The following is an 8,904-nucleotide window of genomic DNA, read 5'->3' on the forward strand; positions in this document are numbered from 1 at the left end:
ACCAAATTCTCGCTCTTTGAAAAACAGATTACACTGACCCCCCCCCATTGAATATAAAACAAAACCAAGAACACTAGAATATTCATTAAAAAGCATTATAACACTGTGAGATTCATATGACTTTGTTTCCCATAGGAAGAGGAAGCAGATGGCAAGGTTGAAATATATAGTTTAAGCTTCAAAGGGTATTACTGTATATTAGATTAATTCACCCTGGTGCCTGGAGGGATTAAAGGAAGCGTAGCAGCAATATATGCTTACATCAACTGGATGTTTGCTTCAAGTTCAAGCCACTTTAGCTTAATTTTCTTTCTTCAGCAATTGCCACTGTTAAATTTAGTTCAGCAGGTGTGACAATCTTATTAAAGTCAGGAAACCTCGGCGGTCTGTTGCTCTAAACTCTAAAGTGTGCAGCCAGCTGTTAACACAATGCCATGATGAAAAGATAACAGTTATAACCTTCAGTCTTGGAAGGGTTAGAAGGTCACTTAAAATTATCTGAGGTCCATCTTTTTACAGAAACAAACATTACTGTATGTACAACTGAAAAAGATTGAAGACAGCTGCCAGTCTTTGCAGGAGTGAATTAACCCAGGGTCAATCTGTACTAAGCCCAGACACTGGATATAGCAAAAACTGTTATCTCAGACTCTCCATGCTTTAGTTAGTGTGTGTAATAGTAAGACAATTTGAAAAAAATACTGATTTAGTGGGGGTTGTATGAAAGTTTTGATAGTGAAAAACCCAGCAGGAATTTCATCCACATAAAGCGCAAGACTTTTGGAACAATGGGCCTCATCAAGAACCATACAAATTAACAATTATATCCTTCAATTGTTTATACAAGTGATTTAGGAGAAAATATCACATTCACAATTATTCACCTGTCTAATCTCAGTTACAAACAAATTTTATGAGCGCTTTAGACTTGACACAGGAGAGTTGTGCAGTCAGTCAAATATTTTTTTTAAATAAATGATCACATTTGCTGTTACTTAGATACAATTTTCCATTTTATTAGGCTACATTATATATTATGCAGTTCAACCTGGAGATTTACACAAAGAAAAGCTGCAATTAGAAAAAATTTATTCAAACCAATTCATTTATACAGGTAACACAGTCAGATTGTTCAAAATGTTTTTAAGTAAGGAAAATCAATTGTTGAAATGACTCGCTGACTCTGCAACCCCTTACATAGAGCATTCTTGTAGTGACAGTAGAGAGGGAAACAGGAAGAAACCTCCAGCAGAACTAGGCTCAGTGTGAGCGGCCATCTGCCGAGGCTGACTGGGGTTCAGAGAAATGGAAACAGATAATAACATAAATGAATTAAGTTCTTCGGCACTGGGGCCCCGGCAGAAGATTTTGATGCTGTGAATCAAAATTTGCCTGGATGAGTAACGTAGGAAAAGTATTCGAGTGGTCTCCCCCCCAGGGCCTGGAGATGGGTGGTGACGGTGGTAAGCCCGATGGTGAGTGGGACTGAGTATAGTCTGAGAGTAAGGGAGGAGATGGGGTGGAGGTGGGTGAAAGTTTTCTTGCATGCGGAAGAGAGAAGCCAGGCCAGTAGCCATGGAGATGAATGTCTGGCCTAGCTGAAATGAAGGGGATCCCAAAAGATAACCGGCCCGAGGTGTGTGCACGAGTCAACTGGCTGGTACACTGAAGGAGGCCCAGGCAAAGCTGGCAAGACTCTTTCAGAATTTTTTTTTTTTTTTTTTTTCACTTAAGCTTCATCAATGCAATTATTAAAAAAAAAATTTAATTCCTGATGAAATTTCCATAAAATTCATTCATAAGTTTTCAATTGATCCTGCAAATACACCAACAACGTTATCTTTTCTTCTGTTTTTGTCTTCAGTAAAATAACTCCTGATTTTCGGGGCAGAGGCTGTCAACAGTCAATGCTACCACCCTCTGGTTTAGAAGGGAACTGCTTATTCCCCCAAATATCCCTATCACAAGAGAGTCTTTTAAAAATTTCCTGGATCCCAAATATAATCTGCTTCACCAAAAAAAGTAATGGACTAGGCATGAGGGACACGTCGGGTTTATGAGGATCGTTAACGTTTACTGGAGTTAAAAACATTTGTTGAATCTGATGTGTCGCTTCCTAAAAGTAAGAAAAATGTACAACAAGAGTACGAAAATGTTTTTGCATGAGGCCCAATGTTATACAGAGATGTTAATATAGAATTAATTGCACCGTGGTGGATTAATTATGAATAGGGACTGATTTGCATTCACAGTATTTGTACACCTTGCAGGCATTGAGTTAACAAGGAAATTCTCTGTATACCAAAATATAAGAAAAAGTTCGTGACACAATAGCAACTCTACAACATGACTGACATAGGAAGCAAGTAATGGTGCTAAAGCATAAGGTCTTTCAAATGCTGTGGTGACCCCTATAATTGATATATATAGTGTCAAAAGTAATATCTGTTAATCACAGCATATTGTTGGAAAGAAGAGTGAACCAAAATCATCCCTTAACTATGGTGGAGCTAAAGGAATGCTAATGCCTCTAAAGGTGTATAAGGACAATGTCTGTAGACGCATCAGGTGATTTAAAGCAGATTTACAGGTCCTTAAAATCAGCTAATTTACATGTAGTCAACAGGTGACAACATAGATTGGCTTTAACATTTCTGCTCTCCTCTTTAAGTCAATAAAGAGGTAATCAGGCTGTATTTCATTAATCTTTTTCAGTAGATGTCAGTTATAATTTCCATTCTCTCTGCTATCCTGGTTTTTTCTCAGCTGTGTTTGTAACAGTTCCTTCCTGAGTCCACATTTAGAGCTTTGAGTGTTACTAAATCAAACTGCGTTCTCTTTCATACCCATTGCCAGTTCCTCCCACGTTTGGGTCTAGGCAGCATGCCAAACAGGTTCCTCTTTTCTTTCCTAATGTGTCCAGTCCCATCTGTAAACCTGAGAAGGAATACCATCAAGGTGATTTCCAGTAAAAAGGTGGTTCTGAAAGCTGTGTTTATTGAGTGGTAATGGATTTTTTTGTATTTTTTTTAGTTTGGTTTAAATCTTTAAAAACAAAAGAATCCTTATTCTTAAAACCTAAAACTGAAAGAGCTAAAAATGTCTTGTCTATGCAGACTTCACGAAAATATCAGAGAACTTTGATGTCAGCCATTACAGGGCGCATTAGTCAATCAGTGTTAATGAACAGTGAGATAATGACATAGAATCATCAGCACAGTGAAGAATAATTTCATACAAAGGTGTGCAGTGTGGTATATTGTTAATAGCAGAAACCCTTCATTAACAGGTGAATTAACCATCAATCTGTAGTACCAGCTCTAAATCAGACCTGATGGCTGCAAGGATAAAGCTCACAACTTCTTTTAGATCTACTCGAATGCCACGTCTCATTCCTTTAATCCCTATGCCCTACATTAGCACTGTCGCTAACTATTTTTCCACTGGTACTTCTCTTATGTAGCTGGAAGTGCGTCACCTACCGTTAGGCCCAATTTGGAGTGTTTTGCAGAGGTGTGTGTTAAAAATGGCTGGGGAAAAAATATTTAACAGCATCAGCAGAGTAATATGTCAAATTAGGTAAAGTCTGACAGGATCTAAAAATATTATAAAACTAAAAAAAAAAAAGGAAATAGACAGATACTTACCAAGAAGTTGTGAATTCTACTCTATTTTTGCTTTGGGAAAATAGCTCATCCACTGAAAAAAAGGTAGAGGAAGGAAAAATAGAAAAGCACTAGAAAGCTAAATTAAAACATGGCGGAGCATCTAATAACTAATTAGAATAATTGGCAACAACTTAACAGAATGACTGGGTATAAAAGGAGAAGGGGTACTTAAGAAGACAAGGGAGGAAGATTATGTGGGATAACTGTTGAGTAATTTCAGAATAACAGCTTTGAGACTGAGCTTCATGGGAGTTTATTTAAGTTGGAAAAGACAAAACAAAGAAATCTTTATAAATGGTTATAGTTTTTAAAGATGTGATTTATTTGCAATTAAATCTGTACTGTGACTAAATAAATAGGACTTCAGTGCATCCCAATCTGTAGAGGCTTGCAACAGAACAATAGATAAAACTCTAAACCTGTTATTGTCTGCAAAAAATGAATACCAAATCTGATAGATGACCAACAGCTCAGCAAGTTTTGAACAAAAAATAAAAAAAAACTTATACTTCTTTACCCTTCTGTAGCGTCTGGCTATACCATAGTCTTAATATAGTGTGAGGTTGTACTGTATGTAAAAGACACAAGAGCACATTTTGCTTCAGCTTAGTTTATAATAGTGCAATGTGCGCTAACACAGGCTGTAATATGTTCATTGTTTTAATCACAAAGACAGCTTTGAGGAAGAAAATCCTCTTTGTGGATGCTCGCTTTTGTAAATAGTGTTGTGTATAAACAACCTGAAGAAATCGTAGACAGTTTTTGTCTAGAATGCATGGGATCTGCGCAAGTCCTGGATGGAGCTAGAGTCAGTCTTGTTGATCAGCTCCACAGATATATTTTTTTTTTTCAGAAGTTCAATCATAAATGCTAAATCTTAATGTTTTACTGGGAATTTATGTGGCAAATTAGTTTTGTAACCTCTCAGAGTGTATAGCTCTTATGACAACAATTAGCTGTGTCTTTTTGAGTATATGATACCATCTTTGAACATACAGAGGCTTATTTTATAACATGTTTTGTAATGTAGTGCAAGCTCAGATAGTTCAGTTTAAGAAAATCAGCAAAAATGCATATTTTAATTTTACTCTGATTATCTGTGAGATCCAAGTCTGTACCAGACCTTTCTGCCATTTAAATGCATCATAATGATACACTGATTTAACCTATTCTCTGGCCATATAACATTACTAGTAAGGTTATATGTGCTGGAGAAAGATACCCCTACAGCATGATGCTGCAACCACCATGTCTCATGCATATTTTTATAACCAAATTTCAACTTCTCCACAACTTCCTCATTGACTTGTACTGCTTTCTTTTTTGGTCTTCATAACATTATATGTAGAGACTCAAAGCGGTGTCGTAATTAACCAGATCTGTGGCTTCTTTTAAATTAGCTGGTATTCCATCTGCTACTACATTCTACAGCATTTCTATTACTTCTTGGACCGCTGGGATTCCAGACATATAGATTCCCCATCTTCAAATTCCAGCTTCCCAGAATCTCATGAGATTTTTTTGCTCACCATACCCTCACATCTTTTTTTCTGTCCAGATACCCCCCCTGGGCTTTACCTCTCCATTGGTCCTTAAAATCAACAGGGGCTCTCTAAAAGTTCTTCTGATCCCTTTTAAAAAGGTTTCTTGTCCGTCCAATCAACTTTCTGACTGCTACCTTAAAGTTGGTAATATTCAGTATATATGTTACATTGGTTGATTTTTGTCCTGACTATTTCCCTTGTGATAATGAATAGAAAAATTGCTACCTTCATATCATGAGCCATGAAAAAACCCTCTGCAGCCAGTGGAGAAGGTATATGAAGTTCTGCTGTAGGTCATTAAAGACATCTTCCAGCAGAGCTGCTTTAATTTAAGGCAGTGGGAGCTATTCTTGCTGCTCTTTGTCACTCATGCTTTCCCACACAGTCAAGCTCAGCTCATTTTGTATTTGGTTACCACCACTGTCCTGTAAGCTTCTCAGTCATTACCTCTGAAGGAACCAGCACCTGATTTGTGGTCCTAAAAATGTAATGCTTTTCTGTCATAATGTATTTTAGACCATCTACAGCCCTCCTATATAGCTTTCATTTCTTCCTCATTTTCAGGGATGGGTTGGCTCAGCTCTCTATCAGCCAGGGACAACACCAGCAAGGGCACTCTTTATAAAGTAAAATAAAAATATCTACATATAGTGATACTCAAGATGAAAACACACTTGCTACTAAGGGTAAAAGTTTATTCAGCCAACTACAATTTGAACTATGTGCTAACCAGGGCTGTTAAACATGAAGGAGTAACTGCCAAAAAGATAACTAAGAACTCAAAGGATTTTGATACAAAATAAAGAACAACTCTAACAACCATCTTGTTTAATTCTAGTGTTGTAGTCAAGACCACACAAACCAAGACCAAGGAGTACAGAGACTGAGTCAAGGCCAAGACCTTTAGAGGCTAAGACCAATATCATATAAAGTCTTGGTTTTGTTCTCAGCCTCTAAGTGTCTTCATTTGTTTAAGTAAAAGCTTAATTACAGTTTCCTTAAAAGCCTGAGGTACCATCCCTGTAACAGGGATAGGTTATTCATATCTAACATAAAGGTGGATATCAGATAGAATATTTCCATAAATAAGTTGGTTGGAACTGTTTTTAACATACAAGTTGAAGGCTTACACAAAGATGATAGTTTGCTAACTCTGAAACTTCAACTGCATCAAAAAAGTCTAAAGCTGTTTCTATAGTTAACTTAGTTAATACCTCAACTTCCAGAGATAAACCAGTTGTATTTAGAGGGGTGCCAATTATCTAATTTTTAATTGAATCTATTTAATTTATAAAGAATCCCCTAAAGTCATTACTACTAAGTGGAGGGGGAATGGACAGTTCAACAGAGCTATGCCTCCAGGTGAGTTTGGCAACTGTATTAAAAAGAAATCTAGGATTAATCTTATTCTCCTCTATTAATCATTAGAAATATGCTGCCTTTGCTTTAAAAAAAGTAATTTTATACAGCAGTAAAATGACCCAGCTGCCAGTGTGGGTCCTTAGGCAAGATCCCTCACGTTAATGCCTACCTCATCGTAACATTGTGTCTACTTTGCATGTTGATTTGGATAAAAGCGTCAGCTAAATGTAGTAACATAAATATAAACATGAAATCAGATCTAAAGAAAGAAAGTTAAGAAAATTAACTACTTTATATTGTTAAAAATTCACTATTCACTTAGCATGAGGCTGTTTGTAGCATCTGGGGTTATATTTATGCCCATTTTTACATGCCACAGGGCCTTTCAAAGCAAACATACAATACATACCTGTCCATTCTAGCTGTCTTTCCAAATATCTGCCTCTACTACAGGATGAGGACAGAGTACTAATTTAAACAAGCACCATCCAGATTATTTATGAAATCTACAATGAATTCTTGCTTTTTTTTGTTGTGGATTACATTGGTACTGTAATATCTACCTATTTTCTGTCTTCTTATGTCAGTTTTTTCCAGGAAAACTCCAAAGAGATGCTTCTCTGAACTTGCTGAGCTCCTACTTAGTACAGTATGACAAGTGGAATGAGCCCCTGGTGGTCAGTTTAAATAAATCTCAGACTACAGGAATGTTCTGTTATTTCTTCTCCAGCATTAACCACCACTGCCTCATTTACCCAATGAGGATTTCATCCAATTGGAGACTTGGATGGACATGTTTTATTCAGAGAGGTGAAACGCCTTTGGCTGGCTGATCAACTGGTCTGCCATGCAACAAAACCGTCTCGTATTTGATCAGCTTGGAATAAAACTCAAACAAATCACCAAAAATTGTTGAATGTGTTGGACTCCTTGAATATAGTTTTCTAAGCTGATTCCCAGCTGATTATTCTCTTTAGAGATTTTCAGATGAAATAATTTCCACCAGCTAGGTTCTGATATAACTAAAGAACATGTTAAACAGATTGTAAAAATCAAAAATACATTTTTCTTTCCAGAGAAGAGAATTTGTGAATCGCAATCCATTATAAAACATCCTGTTTTCACACATCTTCTTTTATTTGAAGATAATTAAGTTCAGCTTCCATAAGCAAAAAAAAAAAAAAGACCTAAACACATAAAGGGGAATAAATTTATTAGATAGCAACGGAAAAGCTTGTGGACTCTGACATCTCCCATTCTGTCAGCCTTGTTTATCCCTTTAATTCGCAGAAGAGTTGATCTGATCTCCACTCTTCCCTCGCCATCTGTCTGTCTGGACTGAGGAAACCTAAGATGTTCTCTTCGCTCTCACAATGAAGCAGTTCATGTCCCTGTTGACGAGAGATTTTCATTTGCATTTCATATCAAAGTACAAATTACTGACTTGTTTATGAGCCAGGGTTTTACATCAGCATTAGAGCGAGATCTTTTGGGCATTCTGTAGTTCATAATAAGAATTAGAGGACCTGTGTGTTTCTGTACATGGATGTTTTTGATTAATAAATGTTCCAGACAACAGGCTTGAGAGCTCTGTTTGCTGAAAAGAATATCAGTGCCTCAGGTGAGAAGATCCCAGAAGGCTGATTGTAAGCAGGAGAAACATTCACTTTATTAAATTTCTAATCAACAAGAGGCCCCAATTAAAGCAGACAAGATTACACAAAGTTCACGAGGTGTTCAGTCATAAACAAAAACATTGAACAGCTTGGAAAATGAAACCCAGAATTCTGTGCCACTATTCACTTGTCGCTATTTACTTAACGTCTTCCAATATTGCCTCACAAATAAATATCAATAAAATTCCAGATCATGCTGCCTGGCCCAGTTCTGCAATGTCTCCTTTCATCCAGCAGGAAAGGCGAGCAGGCAAAGAGTGGCTGTGTTTAAATCTAATACCTTATTTACTCTACTCTTTTGAACTGTGCCGAGAACAGTCAGAGCACGGTAACTGATATGACAGTTCAACGGTAGGGCTACGCATGGTTCAGGTGTGGCTCGATTCTCTAACATAAAGCACATGAGCAGACTGCGTCATCTCCTATTTATAGTCAGCTGCTTCATTTTGGTTTTCCGGCATGTGCAAATCCCAGATCTCTTCAACTCCACAACACTGGGATGATGCCGACATTGAGGCTCTCATTGAAATTTGGACAAAGGACACAATCCAGGCACATAAGTTCCTGAATGTTTTGGGCACTGCCTTTTCCCGCGTAGAGAACTGTAGTATCGTGGACCGCCGATACAAAAGCTCAGCACGGTTAACTGATCAA

Source organism: Cyprinodon variegatus, unplaced genomic scaffold (assembly GCF_000732505.1).
Source record: "Cyprinodon variegatus isolate N-32 unplaced genomic scaffold, C_variegatus-1.0 Scaffold112, whole genome shotgun sequence".
NCBI lineage: Eukaryota > Metazoa > Chordata > Actinopteri > Cyprinodontiformes > Cyprinodontidae > Cyprinodon > Cyprinodon variegatus.